The sequence below is a fragment of the Pelodiscus sinensis genome, chromosome Z (genome assembly GCF_052426305.1).
Source record: "Pelodiscus sinensis isolate ZL-2025 chromosome Z, ASM5242630v1, whole genome shotgun sequence".
Lineage (NCBI taxonomy): Eukaryota > Metazoa > Chordata > Testudines > Trionychidae > Pelodiscus > Pelodiscus sinensis.
Genome location: NC_143085.1, coordinates 11,402,156 through 11,423,087, shown reverse-complemented (window position 1 = coordinate 11,423,087; position 20,932 = coordinate 11,402,156). Strand labels below are relative to the sequence as shown.

Below are 20,932 nucleotides of genomic sequence, written 5' to 3'. Positions count from 1 at the left end.
CTGGGCAGAAGCCTGGCCTGGCAAGGCTCACTTGCTGTCCCTGAATAACAGTCACAGTGGATGGACCTTCTCTTGGAAGGATTTGACTTTAGCAGCAAGAGGCCTCATAGAAGGGCAAAAATTGGCACTGAAAGAAGAGCCTATATAGAGGTGAGCAACTGACCTCTGGTGAATGACAGGTGGATTAAGGCCAGTCTGATCACCCAGCGGAGATGTTGAGGGGGAAAGTTTTGTTCAGTGTGGACTTTGCTATTAATAACAGAGGCCGTGCATAAGGCAGTGCTGCTTTTCAGCATCTTATGGGTTTGCCTGCACTTGATAACCTGGGTGAAAGGGCAGAAATCAAATAAGGGCTCACCAGCAACACCGTGCCATGGGTCAGCTGGCAACCTTCATCTCCTGATGGCTTCCATGGAGGGCCACCAACAACTTTTTAGTGACCCCCTGGGAGTTGCTCAGCAGCACTGTGCAAAGAAGGGTCCATGGTTCTTTCTAACATGGAAAGCAGAGAGTGGTGGATGCTATAATTGCTTTGGAGCTGGCTGCTGTTTAGTGTCCTCTGCAGGTCACCTGCACAGTCTGGGAGGTTCCCGTTTGCCACACTGCTAGTGTGCTAGTGTGGGCCCTTTCCCTTGGTCTCTCATTCCAAGGGAGAGCAGGTGATGCCAGCTGCTTGTTGTATCAGTGCCTCCCTTCTCATGCTTATGCCAAGCTGCCAGCCTGGCACACTGCTCTAAGCCAGCATAGGGGAGGGGATACCCCCGCAGGGCCTGGTGCCATCTGCACAGCAAGGTGGGAGCAGCGCGCCTGGCTGCCCGTGCTTCCTGAAGCCGCTGAAGTTTTACCAGCCCCTTCAAGATGGTGCAGGCATCTGCTAAGGCCCCCTCGGCTGCACAGCTGTCGTGCATGCCCCAGAGCAACAGGGAAATCAAAAAGCCAGTTGGACAGGAAGGACAGTCTGGTTATTCAACCTATTTCTTACACACAGACAGATGCTCCAGAAGGGTCCCACTTGCTGTATTGTGTGCCATTCATTTGTGATGCCTTCAATGGCACCCCCTATGGACCTCCCCAGCTAATGGCCTACTGTCCTTTTGTTTGCTAGTTAACCCATAAGACTATCCCAGTGGATAAATACAGGGAGCTTTCCCAGTCAGCAGAAGGGTCCCTCTCTCATGCGACATATGAAAGGGTCAGTCCAAATGCACAGCATTCACAAGTCTTTGTGAGTTTAGGTCATGTCAGGGAACTATCGACATGAGGTGCAAACCGTGCATGGATGGAGATTGATGGTGTGGGAGTCTTGGGGTCAGAAGCACATGGAGCAGATGTCTCTGTGGAACATCTTTCAAAACCAGTCCATAGCTGGTCAGAGAAGCTTGAACCAAACCCTATTTGATTGGAATGTGCAGTTCTGGCCAAATCAAAACACTTCCCCACGTCGGGTCCATTGTGGTGGAAAAACAGGTTAAAAGAAGAGCTACAGCATGTTATGATTTTTCATTTTAAAATGCTTTTTGGTGCTGAATGTTTTGGTCAGTTGGCATTCTGATTGGGAACATGGCTGAGTTTCCCAGTCTTGAGAACCTTCATGAAATGAAACGTCTGTCCTCTGCCCCATTCTAGTTAGGACCAAAATCTTCTGGTGAAACTGCAAAACATTTGTCAAAATCATTGATTATGCCGGGCTGGAGTAGAGCATAAGGAGTCTCTCTATTCCCATAGAATCTAAGCAGCTCGCCAGCACTAAAGTATTTATCTTCACTGGGCCCCTTTTGAATACTATTAACCCTATTCCAAGCAGAATAGGGGCCTAAATCCCTTCAAAATCAATAAGCATTAGGTGCCTAAACTGTTTAGGTGTTTTTGAATTGGACAGTATAAATGATATGCTGCTTTAAGACCTAGTTTTCAAATTAATGAGTGAATCAAACTCCAGTGAAATCAGAGACCGAATTTCAGTCTATGAATCTCTGTGACAGCTACTGTATTCTTAGGCTACACCTACTCTGCATCACTTACAGCTGTGTCGCAGTAGCACGTATGAGGGAGATGCTGTAAGCTGATGTGGGAGAGCTCTCTTGTCAACTTAACATCTCCTGTCTCAGGCTGTGTCTACACTGCAGGGAAAAGTTGGAAAAAGATACTCAAACTGCGAACCGCAATTTGCATATCTTTTTCCGTTTTTTTTCTGAAAGCAGCTTTTCCGACATTTGTCTCATCTACATGGGGCCAAACGTCAGGAAAAAAATCCTTTTTTGAAACATCCCTTTTTCCTCATAGAACGAGGTTTACAGGGATGCCAAAAAAATATGTCTGCTTTTCCAAATTTTTGGGGCGTGGCGGAGCTTATCCCGGAAAAGCTCTGCAATGTAGACATAACCTCAGTGAGAGGTATTAGTTATGTCAGCAGGTGCTTAGGTCAGTATAACGCATTATTCAGGAAGGCAGATTATTCACATCCCCTAGGGTATGTCTACACTACCCCGCTAGTTCGAACTAGTGGGGTAATGTATGCATACCGCACTTGCTAATGAAGCCCGGGATTTGAATTTCCCGGGCTTCATTAGCATAAGCGGGGAGCCGCCATTTTTAAATCCCCGCTGCTTCGAACCCCGTGCAGCGCGGCTACACGGGGCTCGAACTAGGTAGTTCGGACTAGTTTCCTATTCCGAACTACCGTTACTCCTCGTGAAACGAGGTGTACCGGTAGTTCGGAATAGGCACCCTAGTCCGAACTACCTAGTTCGAGCCCCGTGTAGCCGCGCTGCACGGGGTTCGAAGCAGCAGGGATTTAAAAATGGCGGCTCCCCGCTTATGCTAATGAAGCCCGGGAAATTCAAATCCCGGGCTTCATTAGCAAGTGCGGTATGCATACATTACCCCGCTAGTTCGAACTAGCGGGGTAGTGTAGACATACCCCTAGTGACATAAATTACCTCAAAGTAACTGGTAGTGTGGACAGACTTTAGACCAATTCAGCTTACAAAGCCCAAAGCATGTAAGATTTGGGAGCAAAGCAGTCACTGGACAGGGGAGCCAGATGTGGATCAATATTCCGGAGATCAGTCAAATCCAAATATGACCACCTTTAGAAGAAGTTGCAAAACTGACCTCCTTGAGAGAGCCTGTCAAGCATGAGTAACACATACAATACCAACACCCTAGTCTACCCCTACACCTCCATATGCCCAATTCCAAATTTTGATCCCCAAAGGGGAAAAATGCCAGCAATTGCATGAAGTCTGCTAGCATCTTCCCTATGGCTATACAAGCTCTGCAGCGGCTGCTCAGATCACTTGGAGGTGGGTAGGAGAATAGAACCCTAAAATCGTTAATTTGGGGGAAAGCAGAGACTCAAGCCTAAGGGTACATCTAAACTACATCCCCTTTTTGATAAAGGGATGTAAATTAGACATATCAAAATTGTAAATGAAGCTGGGATTTGAATTTCCCGTGCTTCATTTACATAATGGCGGCTGCGGCTTTTTTTTGAAAAGCTGCTTTTCGAAAAAAACTGCGGTCAAGATGGGGATCATTCAACAGAAATTCCCTGTTTCGAAAGATCCTGTAAACCTCATTTGTTGAGGGTTATAGGATCTTTCGAAACAGGGCATTTCTATTTAATGATCCCTGTCTTGACCGCAGTATTTTTTTTTCTGAAAAGCTGCTTTTCAAAAAAAAGCCACATCCACCATTATGTAAATGCAGGGTGGGAAATTCAAATCCTGGCTTCATTTACAATTTTGACACATCTAATTTTCATCCCTTTATCAAAAAAGGGATGTAATTTAGATGTACCTTAAGACAGCACCCTAACCATTAGACAATCTTGCCTTTCCTCTAAATAAAGGTTAGATGCTTCTTATTCTTGTTCTTTCTCATCTGCAGGTAAAGGAGGGGAAACCCTATTGTGTCATTCCTTTCTCTCCTTTCCCTGAGGGCATTCATGATGGTCAAGCAGGCTGTGTTGAGATGAACATGCTGATTAGATTTGATTGACCCTGAAGTTGAAGGTGAGTCAAGAGTAAGGTTCCTGTTTGGATTCATTGACATCAGAATTTTGTTAGTTCTTTGAGTGAAATTTTGGCTTCACATGGTGGAACTCTCCTGCAATCAACCATTCCAGTAAGATATTGCCTATATTTAAATCAGAAATGGGCAAGAAGTGCTTTCTGGGCTTGGATCCAAACTGAAACCAAACCCGCTGAAATAAGTGCAGGAACAGGGCCTGAAATCTGACCTGCTACTGCTATGGCAAAAATTGAAAGGGTCACATCTTCAGCTGGAGTAAATCAGCAGTGCCCCAATGAAAGCAGTGAGGGTACGACCACCCTAGCTCGTTAGTTTGAGCTAGGTAGGGTAATTAGGTCAAGCGGAGTTGGCGCCGCCATTTTTAAATCCCCCTTAGTCCGAACTCCGTGCCCGCGGCTACACGCGGCATGGAGTAGTTAGTTCGAATTAAAGATCCTAATTCAAACTACCGTTACTCCTCGAGGGTAATGGTAGTTCGAATTAGGATCTTTAATTTGAACTACCTACTCCATGCCACATGTAGCCGCGGGCACGGAGTTCGGACTAAGGTTTAAAAATGGCAGCGCCTGGGAACATGCAAATGAAGCCCGGGATATTTAAATCCCGGGCTTCATTTGCAACTCCACTTGCCTTAATTACTCTACCTAGCTCAACTAATGAACTAGTGTAGACGTACCCTGAGAGCGATGCCTATGGGGATTTGGATTCAGGGCCAGTTTTTGGCTCATCCTCTGCAATAAACTCTAAAATAAAAGTGGAGAATTTCTATTGAGATTGAAGGACAACGACTGGGGTACTTCTGGAGTCAACTAGAAGCTTTGTCTCAAGACAGAGTGAAGTGGAGGAAACTTGTAGATGACCTATGCTCCACTTGGAGTTCAAGGGTTTAGTAGTAATAGTAGATGAGGCTTAGAGAAGGTTTATGCAGCCTTCCTCCTTTTGTGTAATAGATTATGGGAAAGCAGGAGAGAGGGTAGAGGAAAGTCTCATGAAAAGGAAGGGCTGGTGTTATACTTCACATAGAGAGTGAAATCCTGGCCTCATTAAAGTGAATTAGCAAAACTCTGATTGACTTCAAGAGCCAGGATTTCACCCAGGATCCATATGTTCAGAAAGGATCTGAATGGAAAGGCTACTTAAGGTCAGATTCAACTCCTGCAGAAGTCCATGGGAAGGTGCCCATTGGCTTTAGTGGGTGTTGGATCGGGGCCCTTAATAAGTACAGCATTCACAGCAGAAAGGCCTAGTGGGATTCAAGTTAGTCCCACATCCCCTCACAATACAGGCACTCTTCTCAACAGTGGAACAGAACCAGATCCAAATCTGTTTTATTTTGGGGCTCAGATGATGAAGATCCAGCAGCTAAGCCCAAAGGCAGCATCTGACAAGGTTGAAGAATTGATTTGCATCATTAGATATTGTGTTCCTATTTCAGTGGGTATGCATGGCACAGCACAGACACCTCTCATGGAAAGATGAAATGCTTTGTAATACACATCAGTACCCAAATATCCCAGGGACGCACAATCTTATTAAAACCTAGCTAGACAGGCAAATGGGCATTAAGGGAACCCAGGTTTCAGAATCAGACACAAATGACATAGCAGAAACTTACATACAATTGCCCAGAAACAGTAGGCCAAGTTTTCAAACCTGGATATATAAAGTTAGTTATGGAATGGCCTAAATTAGGCATGTGGGTATCTAAATCAGTACTTCAGTTCACAGATTTTAAGACAAAAGAGACGTAGATTAGGCTAGAGTACTAATTTTCATTCAGTTACCCTGACCTGAGTCCAGTAATTTGGTTCTGACTAAATCATTTCAATCTTCTTATCAAAGGTGCTTAGAATGTTTAAATATAGATGCATAAATAAATACAGGCAGTCCCCAGGTTACGTACAAGATAGGGACTGTAGGTTTGTTCTTAAGTTGAATTTGTATGTAAGTCGGAACTGGTACATATTGTAGGGGAAACTCTAGCCAAACATTTCTCCAGAGCTCAGTTTTATTCTCCCACACCTCACTTCCCTCAGTCCTTTATTCTCAAGCTGAGGTGTCTGCTGAGAAAAGCCGCTCCGCGTCTCCCTGGTCTGCTGGGGGGGCGGGCGCCAGCTTTGCGTCTCCCTGGTCTGCTAGGGGGAAGCAGCTAGTGCGGGGTTGCCTCACCCCGTTTGTAAATAGGGATCCGATGTAAGTCAGATCCATGTAACCCGGGGACTGCCTGTAAGGGAAAAAATCTCCAATGAGAGGGAGCACTGTGTGTGAGAGAGAACAAAATGTCCATAACAGACAGTACCCATCTCTTTGAGTTTTAAAAGCATAATGGCAGTGTTTCCTAGTGGACAGTGCGTCAGGAAAACTGGTTTACAAATCCAGCCACAGGATTTATAACACAATTCATTCCACTCTGTGCTTCTATTAATCCCTCCTTCACTGTCTTGTGTGGCTTGTGAGTTCCTCAGAACAGCGACTGTCTTTCATTATGGCTGTGTCTAGACTGGCAAGTTTTTCCACAAAAGCAGAAGCTTTTGCGGAAAAACTTGCCAGCTGTCTACACTGGCCGCTTGAATTTCCGCAAGAACACTGACGATCTCATGTAAGAAATCAGTGCTTCTTGCGGAAATACTATGCTGCTCCCATTCGAGCAAAAGTCCTTTTGCACAAACTTTTGCGCAAAAGGGCCAGTATAGACAGCTCAGATTTGTTTTGCGCAAAAAAAGCCCCATCGTGAAAATGGCGATTGGGGCTTTTTTTGCGGAAAAGCGTCCGTGCCAATCTAGACGCGCTTTTCCGCAAATGCTTTTAATGGAAAACTTTTCTGTTAAAAGCATTTGTGGAAAATCATGCCAGTCCAGACGTAGCCTATGTGTTTTTGCAGTGCCTTGCACAATGAAGCCATCTTGGTTGTGGCTTGCAGTAAGTAACAAGTAAGTTGAGCCAACCGAGAAGAAAAGTGTTGTAAGTTTGGGTCTGGCTTTACATTTTCTGGCTAAGGCCTCTCTATTAATAGTTACAGATGCTGCCATTCATTCATTGACGACTCACTGAGAACAGGGTTCACGCTTAAGTTTGCTATCATTGCCCAGCAATTAATTATAGTGAAACCTGGAACATTTTGGATGTGGGGATAAGATGTGCCTGCAAAAAGTATGGGGGAAAAATTGTAAATGATTCAGGCCTCCTGAGGCAGTGAAATGAGGCTGGAAATCTCAAGGGAACAGACTCTGGGAGGAAAATTTTGCTGCCTCCAGGCAGGTTACAGAAAAACGTGACATCTCAGTGTGTCTATTCCAATATGTGGTATTATGAAAATTAAAAGCAACTAAAGAGCTACTTGCATTTAACTGACCCTCAAAAACAGTTTGTAACTTGGCTTGAATTCTGGATGAAGGGGATTTTTATTTTTTTATTAATGCAGCACCTAGCTGTTCCATAGACTGTATCCATACAGAGTCTACTAGTAAATAGATAAGGAAGAGAAAGGAAAAAAAGACATACAGAGACTTGGCCAAGGTCACCTTGTAAATGAGTGGCAGAGTAACAGAATGGAACCTATGTCTCTGGCTATTATGGCTGATGTACTAGGCCACACTCCAGGCCTAGAGGACAAGTGTTTTTTGTTATATCCAAATGGGTTTGCTCATTTCTGAGGCACCAAAATACTAGAGTGAATGGCTCCCTATAAACACCTTAAATTAGATCAGAGGTAGATAGATGATCCAGAACCACTGCAGATCCTATGAACACATCTCACAACTTGGCCCGTAAGACATAGAAATAAAGTCTAGTCTATGGGTTTCCAGACTGTCTGGGGATGAATCTACAGTAGCAAAGGATGCCATTATACCATATATTGCAAGACTGGAAGGGACTGCTGATCGCCTGTGTAACAGACCAGAGAACTTCCATCACAATTGCTAGAGTAGATCTTTTAGCAAAGCATCCACTCTTGATTTTAAAATGACTGGAGAGGGAGAATCTGCCACAACCCACAAGAGATGATCAACAGAGAGGACTATTTGATCAGAGGCCTAGCTTTGTAAATGAGAATCCATATCTATGAGTTATGGCTTGACCAACATTAGTAGAAGTTTTGTGCAGCTGGGACTCAGATTAAAAAGTTTCAGAGAACACGTTCTCTCTCCACCCCCCAACTGCCTGCAAGAAGACAGTTTTGACTCAGACTTGATCCCTCCGCCTATGGTATTATCCTTCCAATTTCTTCCTCGAAAATATCAGTTCCGAGGCTTGCACACCAGAGCGTTCACACCTATAGAACACAGCCTTATCGCCCAGGTTCTGTGCAAGACAAGCCTGTTTCACTCCTCCCTCCCTAACCCTCTTAGACATAATCCTGTCTTTAATGCCTCTTGGAACAGAGCTTTGAGCGACTGTGCAACCTAACTGGCTGACCTCTCTGGCTGCTCTCTGATGCCATTTGGAGAACTCTGACTTGCAGAGATATAACAGAAGCCTGGTAAATCCTCACTGGGAAGCTAAAGCGATTGTCACACTTACTGAAGTTTACTCAGAAAGCAAAGTTATAGCAGCTTCCAGTCTGTGGCTAAACTCCAGCAGGCAAATGGGAGAACAGCTGGGTTTTGCAACTAGGGCCTTCCAGACCTGCGTCACAATGACGGCTGGACAAGTTCTCACCGCGGCTTTCAGTGCTTATGGTTTCTGCTTTGGAAATGAAGAGCAGTCTTAGGTTTGTGAATCTGGATTTACTACAAAACACTTATGGGAATAGTATTAGTACATGAGCCAGGCTGCTCAGTTACTGAATCTTCCAGCTCCTCTTGGGCTATATGCATGTAAGACTCACAGCAGATTTGGTTCATCACAAGTGGTGTGTGTAGCAGCCGACAAACTGGTTCAAAGAGAATGCCAGTGACTGAAATTCATGGAGTGTGCAGCCAGGAAGGATCAATAAGTCATCTAGTCTGACCACATGGATATCATAGCTCATTACAGTTCACCAGGATGCCTTTACTTTGAGCCCAAATACTTTAGTTTGACAAAAGCACTTCAGACAGCTAAATCCCTTTTGTTCTTTGTGGTGTAGTTGTAGTCAGTTGGCCTCAAGGTGAGACAACACAAGAGAGAACCCCATCCTTGCTTTTCTAATGCATTTTAGTCCTCGGGAAACTCAGCTGTTTCATGCCACAGGAGAACAGGAAGGAACAAGGTATCATGAGGGTCTGATAGAAGGATCATCACCAGGTAGGATCATCACCATAGTGCAGAGAAAGTTGAACCACCATGCTCTCAATGTCCCAGACAATATTCCTTTCCAACCCCAGTTCTGATGATCAATGGACAAGACACACCAGCCTGGCATCTAGAAAAAGGATTTTCTGAACCTCCTCAGAGACCTGGACCAGCCTATCTTCAGCTGTGGCTGGTCTTTGAAAACAACTTGGACATAGCGGGAGAACTTATTTCATTTGAGAACAAAAATGCTTAGCAATTCTAGTTGGTATGGGACAGAGTTCCAAAGTTACTGTTCACTTCCATCAATGCCAACCCAATCGGAGTCCCCTCCCACTTCCTTGCCAGAGTAGAATGCAGCAGGAATTTTGGTATTTGGCTTAGAGAAAACTGGAATTAGCAGGGAACCCCTCAATATTTTAAAATCTGTCCCTTCCCCCATTCCATTGCTAGGTCTGTTCTCAAGCTTCGTAATCAGCCTAGCTCAGCACCAAACCACTGCAATCTGCCCTCTCCTTCTTGCTGATAGGGAGGGGGGTTAAAAAAATCAGTCTCAGTTTAAAGGCAGAGCACATTCCTGCTCCAGAATCGGTGTGGCTCAGCGCACAGGGAAGCAACCTGGGACCCAGTGCCAGTGGCTCTAATCCTTTCCGAGGGTATGTCTACACTACCACCCTAGTTCGAACTAGGGTGGTAATGTAGGCAACCGGAGTTGCAAATGAAGCCGGGATTTGAATTTCCCGGGCTTCATTTGCATAAAGCCGGGCGCCACCATTTTTAAATGTCCGCTAGTGCGGACTCCATGCCGCGCGGCTACACGCGGCACGGACTAGGTAGTTCGGACTAGGCTTCCTAGTGAAACGAGGAGAAATGAGGAGTAACGGTAGTTCAGAATAGGAAGCCTAGTCCGAACTACCTAGTCGGTGCCGCGTGTAGCCGCGCGGCACGGAGTCCGCACTAGCGGACATTTAAAAGTGGCGGCACCCGGCTTTATGCAAATGAAGCCCGGGAAATTCAAATCTCGGGCTTCATTTGCAACTCCGGTTGCCTACATTACCACCCTAGTTCAAAATAGGGTGGTAGTGTAGACATACCCACAGCCTGCTTGGGAGCATTGATTCATCTGGGTGTCTATTGGCATAGACATTCTGGCCTTGAGCTGTGAGAGGTAGGGGTTCACTCTAGCTCAGTCACTGAACAATGCCTAACACAATGAGGGCCTGGGGGCTCTTATACCAGCAAACCATCACACTTTTGGGTTCCTTGGTAAAACAATTCAGTGAGCTCACTGATTAATCTTGTGGCTTCAGACTGTGAAACCTCTTGTCTCATGATCAGTTTGTGCTAAACTGAGTACACGATGAGCTTGGTTATGGTTTTGATAAATGTCAGAAACAAAGAGTGCGGTTGGGCCTCAAAGATTAATCTACCTTGTTGCACATGGCTCCCAGCCAGCACTCCTCTTCTCCGGGACTATTTCTCCACCCGGGGAAATAGCAGCTGAGAGCTATCGACACCTGAAAGTTCCCAGACAGTACCCTTAATTGGCACCTTTCCATTCTGCTTTAAATTAATCAAACCCAGAATCCCTATATTAATACTGCAGTGGGAATTAAAATCATGCAATGCATTAAGGGTGTAATTTAAAATTAATAACTCATAATTATTTATCATGGCGTATCAGCAGTGCTATGCATTTTCCCTCCTCACCCACTATTCATTTCCTTTCATTCTTCTTTTTTTGCCTTTGGACCATTCTGACCGTCTGCAAGCAATTTCTGTAGACATCAAACCTAAGACGTAATACATTTAATTTAATTCTTTCGGGAGGTGGGTGGGGGAGTTTTAATTGTGGTAAATGAGTACTTAAGAAAAGACGTCCATTTTAAAAAAAGGACAAATTGAGGTAAATTTAATCAGAATGCTGCCCAACTGAGGAAGAGCAATAGGAGCCAGATTCTAGCCACCGGGGGTGCTGTTGTAGTCAGGTGTCTTTTGGTGTCAACATTCTCAGAAATGAAAGGTCTGATTCTGCATGTGCCCCTTATGCTCTCATTCCTGAGCTTGATCTTACTACCAGAATAATCAATGGGTGTTTAGACATGGGCCCGGGTGCGTCTACACTGCACCCTTAGCTCAAAATAAGCTACGGAATTTGTGCTACGCAAATTGTGTAGCTTATTTCGAATTAATTTCAAAATGTGCAGTTCTGGCCAAATCAAAATACTTCCCCACGTCGGGTCCATTGTGGTGGAAAAACAGGTTAAAAGAAGAGCTACAGCATGTTATGATTTTTCATTTTAAAATGCTTTTTGGTGCTGAATGTTTTGGTCAGTTGGCATTCTGATTGGGAACATGGCTGAGTTTCCCAGTCTTGAGAGCCTTCACGAAATGAAACTTCTGTCCTCTGCCCCATTCTAGTTAGGATCAAAATCTTCTGGTGAAACTGCAAAACATTTGTCAAAATCATTGATTATGCCGGGCTGGAGTAGAACATAAGGAGTCTCTCTATTCTCATAGAATCTAAGCAGCTCGCCATCACTAAAGTATTTATCTTCACTGAGCCCCTTTTGTATACTATTAACCCTATTCTAAGCAGAATAGGGGCCTAAATCCCTTCAAAATCAATAAGTATTAGGTGCCAGTATCCTGAAATAGCTCCGTAGTGTAGAAATAACAAAACAGAATTAGGAAAAAGGTCAGACCCGTTAGAATCATACAGTTTAATATCAGAAGGGACCAGCAAATCTGACCTCCTGCCTTCCTAGTATATATGCACTTATGTTCCAAACCCTACAACCGAAATGAGACTAAAGTATTACAGGCCACAAGAAACTAAGCTAAGGCCAAAAGGTAAAAATAAGTGAGTGGGAAAGGGACACTGTGCAGAGACTGTGAGACAGCACCAAAGTTCACTCCACATGTGTATTTTCTCCATCCATATGCAGAATCATTTTTAATGTGCACTGAGGTATGTGCGCCACCCCTAAAAACACAAAACTTAGCTGTGGTGCCCTGCTAATCAGCTGGAGACATTTGAATACTGGACAGCATCCAGGGTTCCTCAGAGGTATCCAAGGAGTTACTCCTTCTGGGTGGTATTCTCTCTACTTAGAGGCATGACTTAATGAGGGATTGGAAATAGCTCCGATGATCACAGAGAATTGGCCTGTCCTGCTCCTTTTTCAGGCATGATGGCCAGCATCGGCCCTGTTTAACAAGAAGGGCTCATGACTTTGTGGGGCCATGGAAGGGGTGTGCAGAAACAAGGAATGAGGGGGGAGGTAAGTGTCGCCTGAACCTCAGAAAGCAAATATGGAGGAGCTGCAATCTGGCTCATCCTACACAGCTGTGTGTCAGGACCTCCCTATGGCCACAGAATGTTAAGAACATTCTGGATGTTAAGAAAATGCCCCTCTCTTCCAACAACTGCCCCTCCCCCTGTTTCTCCTTCATGCTGAAATGCAAATGCTGCCTTTACTTTCTTGCTCTAGGGGGTTAGTCCTGACTGAGATCTCAGCCATGCCAAGATGAAAAGATAGGGTATGTCTACACTACCCCGCTAGTTCGAACTAGGAGGGTAATGTAGGCATACCGCACTTGCAAATGAAGCCCGGGATTTGAATTTCCTGGGCTTCATTTGCATAAACTGGGCGCCGCCATTTTTAAATCCCTGCTCGTTTGAACCCCGTGCTGCGCAGCTACACGCAGCACGAACTAGGTAGTTCGGACTAGGCTTCCTAGTCCGAACTACCGTTAAGCCTAGTCCGAACTACCTAGTTCGTGCCGCGAGTAGCCGCGCGGCACGGGGTTTGAACGAGCAGGGATTTAAAAATGGTGGCGCCCAGTTTATGCAAATGAAGCCAAGGAAATTCAAATCCCGGGTTTCATTTGCAAGTGCAGAATGCCTACATTACCCCGCTAGTTCGAACTAGCGGAGTAGTGTAGACATACCCATAGCTATCTTCACTACTGCTACAAACCCATTGCCCTAGTATCTGAGGCACCTCACAACTGGTAAAACACTCTTCCTCAAAACACCCTATGACATCGGCATGTTCTGTTAGCCTTACTTTACAGGTGGGGACTTTCCTGTAGTCTCATAAGGGTTGTGCTACAGAGCAGGGACTCACACTCAGTCTCTTGAGTCTCAAGCTAGTGTCTCCACCACTCACCACCCTTCCTCTCACATGAAACTTTAACTATTATCAGCCAAAGTGAGTTCCTGCGTCAGGTTAAACACATTTCAGTCTTTGCCTGATCAGGGCCTCAGAGAGGACATAGGTTCCAGGGCATTGTCATCAGTGGGGAAGTAGTTAAGTAGGGACATGTCTACTCCTTATTTTGAAATAACAGGGCAAGTGTTCACGCTACCTAGCCTGTTATTTTGAAATAATAACTCCTGCTTGCGAAGAGGAATAACACTATTTTGAAATAGTTATTCTGAGAGTTATTATTTCAGAATAACTTATTTCAAAATAATTTCCCAGTGTAGATATGTGGGAGAGGAGACTCAGAGGGCTCTACACTACAGGACAAAGTGAAATTAAGCTACGCAACTTCAGCTTACTTTGGCTTTTGGCACTGGCCACACAGCAGAAAGCTGAAGGGATCAGGGGTGGCCCGTGAGTATAGGCAGACTCGGTGGTCGCCTAGGGCGTCGCCTTTAATGGGGTGCCCGATGATGATGTCACAGCATGTCCGGGGCGCCCAATTATGACATCACGGGGCATCCGGAAAGCCCGATGATGACGTCACAGGGCGTCCGGGGCGCCCGATGAAGACATCACACCATTGACAGCTGTGTAAGCGGGGGTGCCGATCGCATGTTCTGCCTGGGGCGCCAGCTGCCGCAGCCGGTCTTGGACTGTTCCTGGAAGGGAGAACACTCTTCCTTTGACTTCACTTACTCCTCATGAAAGCAGGGTTACCTGCATCGACTGGAGTACCCCTCTCACTTTGAATTAGCTATCTTAACTAGACCACTAGTTTGAACCCTGGAAGATCGACAGTGGCAACTTTGATCTTTCTCTGTAGTGTAGGCGTACAAAGGGCCTCCCTTGTCATGCCTGGAGTTGAGCCCCTCAAAAACAAAAAATGAAGCTCACTGGTGTAGTGAAGTTGGGATGCTTCTGGTGCTCTATCTGGGTATGTCTACACTACCCCCCTAGTTTGAACTGGGGGGGGAGGGTAATGTAGTCATACGGAGTTGCAAATGAAGCCTGGGATTTGAATTTCCCGGGCTTCATTTGCATAAAGCCGGCCGGCAGCATTTTTAACTGCCGGCTAGTTCGGACCCCGTGCCGCGCAGCTACACACGGCACGGACTAGCTAGTTCGGATTAGGCTTCCAGGAGGCGTACAGCTAGTTCGGATTAGGAAGCCTAATCCGAACTAGCTAGTCCGTGCCGTGTGTTGCCGCGCGGCACGGGGTCCGAACTAGCCGGCATTTAAAAATGGCGCCGGCCGGCTTTATGCAAATGAAGCCCGGAAAATTCAAATCCCGGGCTTCATTAGCAAGTTCGGTATGCATACATTACCCCCCCTAGTTCGAACTAGGGGGGTAGTGTAGACATACCCTCTCTTCTGTGAATGACTGCGCAGCCTTCAGGACAACCATCCTGTCAGCAAGGCTACGTCTACACAGCTTCCCTCTTCCGCAAAAACCTATGCAAATGAAGTGTGGACAAAAAAAATCACTGAAATTAAGAGAAAGTATTCTTATGAAAAGAAAAATATGTTCACGAGCACAGCCCTGGTAGCAGATCATTGTAATGTGGCTGTGTCATTTTAAAGGAACACTTGTAATAGAAAACTTTTCTCTGCGGATAGCTCACCCACTTGGGATTCTACATGTGTATATTAGCTGAGGCTCACTTTTTCTTAAAAAAAGAAAAAATCTGTTCATTGATTTCCTTCCTGAATCCCTCCTCCCCCATCCACATCAATAAATACACCGGAGAGCCTAAACATGCCAGTTTTGTTTAGTAACTCCGTTCTCAATAGGAGCTCAACCAGATGCAGTGCCAGTTGTTTATGTAAGAGGGAGGCTGTTTTAGGGGAGAAGCATTTAAATTGACTCCAGTATTACTAAGGCTGGATATGACGTGCTCAGACTGCCAGCTCTATGTCTTTTGTTTCCCAAGCAAGTAAGAATTTAACAAAGTGACTGATTTTTTTCTGCCAAATGCAACCTCGTCATCAAGGTTTCACAACAACAAAGACACTGTGAAAAGTGCCTTAGAATGACACATGTTAAGAAATAAGCTTTTTGTACATGGATAATTCCAGCCATTCTGAAAAACAAAAGACCATGCACAGCATTTATAATGAGGTGGGTGTCTCCTGGAAACCTGCACCCCATTATTTTGCTCTGCCATAGTCATCAGTACTGTGGTTGTCTCCTCTGGTCCAGGGAAGAGACGCACAGTGGCTTTGTGCTTGCTAGTTGAGCCTGTCACACCTCTTTGTACAGGGTCCAAATAAAGTAATTTCTAGTGATTCTATAATTATACTGCAACCCCATATCCTGTCAGGGTCCCATCACAATGGATGCAGAAGAGAAATACAAGGGAAATGTCCCATTGTCTTGCAAGCAGCTGCTGAAGTGTTAGACTCATCCCCCTTTATGAAAAGAGCAAGAGTCAAATCTAAATTAATACCTGCCATGTCTCAGGGGAATTCCTTGCATCAAGGCAACCCCATCATGTACAAAACTTTACTGGATGTGCCCACATGAACAGATACAGGAAGTCACCAGACTTCCGCAAGTCCTGCACTCCATGGGAAACTGGCATGGATTATCAGGGGAGTCTCTTGGGTTATTAAGTCCGGGTCAGAAATCAACCTGTCCACTCAGACCTGATCTGCTCCCACCACAGCTTTCAGACCCTAAGAGGGCTGGGGTATGAAGTTTGCACATCAAGAGGTATAGCTAAAAGGGACCCCAAGCATATGTCTAGAGCAGGGGTTTCCTTCCATGGGGACAGATTCTTCCTGTCCTGGGGTGCCTTTATTCAGTACTCCAGGAGCATATGGGGCCAGAAATGTGACTTTTAGAAGACCATGGGGGAAATCCTCCAGTGCAGGCTGTGTCAGTTCATCATAAATGGTCCCCCGCTGCCTGCCCTGCAAGCATCAGTTCAGGGGAAGGATGAGGCCAGAGAAGAAGAGTGGGAATGATAGGGGAGATGTCAGGGAATCTCTGTTGTACATGCTGCAGTAAACATTCTGGGCAGCTCTCTACCATAGAGAAGATCAACTACAGCTCCCCGGATGGCTGCCATAAATCAGAGTCCTTCTGAGGCTGCTCTAATTTAGACTGGGGGTAGCTTCTTCTTCCAGAGCAGACCAGAATCCTCGGTGTGCCTCCCAGCCACATTTCCTATCCACCCCCAATGTGCACTTTTTATGCTGTGGCTGCAGGTGATGCTATATTGAAACCCCACCAAAGCGGGGAAACCAATAAATGTTCCTAATTCCTGGTGTGTCTGCACTGACCCCAGCACAAAACGGAGAAAAGGTGCAACTGGAAGTGACAGCAGTTCCCACTTTGGGAAAGTTGGCAGATCAATTTGAGCCAGATCTTTCCAAGACAAATTCAAGCTTCTGACCTTCACTGTCAAAGCCCTTCTTCACAACATGCTTCTCTAATTAGCTGCTCTCATTGCATGGTCCCTGCTTCCTCCACACATTCACTGATACTAGCTGTATCATCCATTTACCTGCCCTCTGCCTCCAGATTTTGCACTTTCTTTCTCATCCTCCTCGACTCGTCCACTCAATTTGACAGCCTTTCTCTGCTTCTTTTGTCTGTAAGATGACAGACATCGAGCCCTGCATTTCATCAGCTCCCTATTTCGGGGTCTGTTCTAGGCATCGATGGGCAGAAATTTTATATGGTGAAACTAGGGTACCCATATTTGAACTTTCAAAAAGGACACCTCTGACAGGGAGTGTATCTGTATCAGTATCTACCAACTCACATTGTATTAATGTGTTATAAACTATATAGCAGTGGTGTGCAATCCATGGGTCACGACCCCCAAAGGGGGTCGTGGACATCTTCCTGGGGGGTCGCTGCACTGCCGCCAATGGCCAGGCCCAGCCCTCGGCCACCTGGATCTGAGCCCTGTGCTGCGTCGCCGCCGACAGCCAGGCCCAGCCGTGAGGGTCACGGTGGAAAAAAGGTTGAGCACCACTGTTATATAGTATTATATAGTTCAGTAGATAACACATTAATATAACGTGAGTTGGTAGACTCCCTCTCAGGGGGGTCTTCCTTTTTGAAAGTTCAAATATGGGTACCCTAGTGAAAAGTCAGAACACTGGAAAGGGCAAAGGGGGGCACCCAGAGCTTCTCGCCTCTGGTTAGCAGCCTCAGCTTTCTGTAATTACCTACAGCTCAAGGAGTTGGATGAAGTCAGACACTGACCCCACCCAGCATAGCACCACCCCTCTCAGCTCTGCCCACAGAGATTAAGAGATTGACACCCTGAAGGCCTCAGCTCGCAGGCAGAAAGAAATCAGACAGGGAAGGGGGAAAGAAGGAACACAAAGACCCCCAACAAGAGGGAAAGCAGGGGGTAGGGAGGGGTGGAGTGAGGAGAGAGGTAGAGAGCCCTGAAAAGAAGGAGCTAGAGGATGCAAGGACTCCTGGTGTGTGTACTGAGCTCAGCCTACAGGAGCTAAGGAATGTGTGACATCCCCCCACCACATACTTATTTATTTTTCAATACTGTCTAGTGACCTTTACTGAAATCAGAGCCCCATTTTGCAGTACACAGAGACAGTCCTTGACTAGGGCTGCCAGGAGTCTGGATTGCAAACGAAACTGTGGAACTGGGAACCACAGCTACAGGAGTGGTGCTTGCAGGGGCAGGCAGCGTGCACCACACAGAGCCATCTGGCTGCTTCTCTCCCTAGGGGCCAGACACGCCATCCACTTCTGAGAGTAGCATGGAGCCTGGGCAGCAGGGAGTTGCCTGCGGTAAATACTGCCCAGCCAGAGCCCAGAACCTCCTAACCTATCCTGCAACCTAGCTGTCTCCAACACCCAAACCCCCTCCTACATCCTAATCCCCTGCCCCAGCCCTGAGCCTCCTTCCACACCCTAACTCCCTTCCAGACACAGACCCTACATCCTAACTCCCTGTGGGTTGGAACCCCCACCCACACCCAAACTTCCTCTCAGAGCCCACACCCCTCCTGACCCTAGCTCCCTTCCAGAGCCTGTGCCCTGAATCCTCTCCTGTATCCTAAGCCCTTTCATCCCTGGCTTCACCCCCAGATGGAGTGTACACCCCTTCCCGCACCCCAGCTCCCAACCCTGAGTCTGCTCTCACTCCCCAAACCTGCAGACCTGGCCCCACTCCAGGCTGTTCACCCCCTAGCTGGTGCCCTCCCTACCTCCCTCCCACACTCCAGCTTCTGCCTCAGCCCTTCCCTCCCCATCCTCCACACACACTCTGAACTCCTCATTTCTGGCCCCATCCTGGAGTCCCCACCCACAGCCTGCCTCAGCACAGTGAGAGTGTGTGAGGGTGGAGGACAACAAATGATGGAGAGAGGGGACTGAAGTGAATGGGGGATGAGGCCTCAGAGGGGAGGAGAGGCAGGGGGAGAGGCAAGGCTGTTCAGCGTTGTGGAATTAGGAAGCTGGCAACCTTATCCTTACCTCAGCAGGGTGGTCAAACTGTGCTGCAGCAACAGACAAAATGCTTAAACTTCCAAATCATCCTGAAATTGGTGCCCAGCATAAGCAGTATGTCTAAAACACAGGGTTAACACCATGCTCTCACTTTGAGCAGTGCCTTAGACCCCATGCTGTCTCCTTTTAACAACCTTGTATCTACTCGAAAATTATGTCATGTCCTGTCTCGGGTTTCTCTTCTTCACACTAAACAAGACCATTTTCTTTTCCATCTTCTAGATTTTCTAGACCTTTAATCATTTTTTGTTGCTGTTCTCTGGACATTCTCCAATTTGCCCACCTCGCTCCTGAAATGGTCATAATGTTCCAGTTGAGGCCTAATCAGCATGGAGTTGAGGGGAAGGATGGCTTCTCATGTCTTGCTTACAATACTCCTGTTAATACATCCCAGAATGATGTTTGCACACCCCCCCCCACCCACAGTGTCACACTGTTGACTCTGGTCTACTATGCTTGTGGTCTACTATGACCCCAGATCCCTTGCCACAGTTCTCCTTCCTAGGCAGTAACTTCTGTATCTGCACAATTGCTTGTTCCTTCCTAAGTGGAACACTTTGCATTTGTTCTTGTTGAATTTCATCCTACTTACTTTAGGCCAGTGCTCCAGTTTGTCCAGGTCATTTTGAATTGTAAGCCTACTCTCCAAAACACTTGCTTGGTATCATCCACCCACTTTACAAGTGTATTCTCTATGGGTACGTCTACACTGAGGAGCTATTTTGGGATGTTTCCAATATCCTGAAATAGCTATTCTGCATCTTGACAGCACACCCGTTATTTAAAAATAGCTTTTGAAATAACAGGTATGCTATTCCAACATCCCTGTAAACATTGTTCCATGACGATTAAGGGACATTTCAGAATATTGGTTTATTTTGAAATTTGGTGCTGTGTAGACAGCACCAAATTACGAAATAAGCTATTTTGAAATACGCTTGAAATAAGCAATGCAATTTGCATAGCTCAAATTGCATAGCTTATTTTGAGCTAAGGGTGCAGTGAAGACACACCCTAAGACAATATCTAAATCACTGATGACGATGCTCAACAGGGCCAGATGCAGAACTGATCCTTGTGGGACCCCACTTGTTATGTCCTTCCAGCATGACTGTGAACCATAGATAACTACTCTCTGGGAACATTTTTCAAACCAGCTATGTACCCATGTCAGTGTGGCACCATCTAGATTGTATTTCTCTGATTTGATTATGAACAGATCATGTGAGACAGTATCAAAAGCCTTACTAAACTCTAGGTATACCACAACTACTGCTTCTTCCCTGTCCACTAGGCCTGTAACCCTGGCAAGGAAAGCTACAAGGTTCATTTGATGAAATTTGGTCTTGACAAATCCACGCTGAATGAATGAATGAAACTTTGCTTCAGCTTGGGTCAACACTTCACTTTACCTGAGCTACTGGGGTGCTTCATGAAAGTTGTTCTGGGGTCCCCATGTGTCCATTCTGTCTGGCAGATCCTGTTTCCCCATCCTGACTACAATTCCCATGATGCAAGGCAGTGTGTCACTATGGCTGAGTCAACATGGATGCAGCTCCAGAGTAAAAGCAAAGACACACTGTTGGATTGAATGACACTCAAATTTTCAAAGTCATACATCCCACCCTCAGTATCATGAGATTAGCTTAAATCAGAATTTTTTTAAAAAGTTAATTGGTTTTAACTTTGCTTTTGGTTTCTGAACTTTTAGAGCACATTTATGTCACATGTTCCAAGCTTTTTTCTGCAGCCATGGGGGGGCTAGAAACTTCATTTTCAAATTTGATATAGTGTGATTTCTCACTATTTCACATGACTCCAGAAGCTGGGGTGTTCTCGACAACATCTGTTATCTCAAGAGCCTTGCTATAAATCAGAAAGAGCTTGCACCACTATCACTTCAGTCCCATTGATGCTACACCAGGGGTAGGCAACAAAATGACAGCAGTTCTCCAGGGATAGCCCCTAATGCGCC

The 20,932-nt window shown here is 45.9% G+C and overlaps 1 long non-coding RNA gene across 1 annotated transcript in view; it reads left to right on the top strand.

Annotated features, from left to right (window-relative positions):
* The window catches only part of LOC142818384 (uncharacterized), a 129,849-nt gene that overhangs the window by 74,436 nt on the left and 34,481 nt on the right, over nt 1–20,932 (top strand). Inside the window, exon 2 of the long non-coding RNA XR_012895878.2 lies at nt 3,892–4,016. This is a non-coding gene — a long non-coding RNA (uncharacterized LOC142818384). The remainder of the gene's footprint in view (nt 1–3,891; nt 4,017–20,932) is intronic.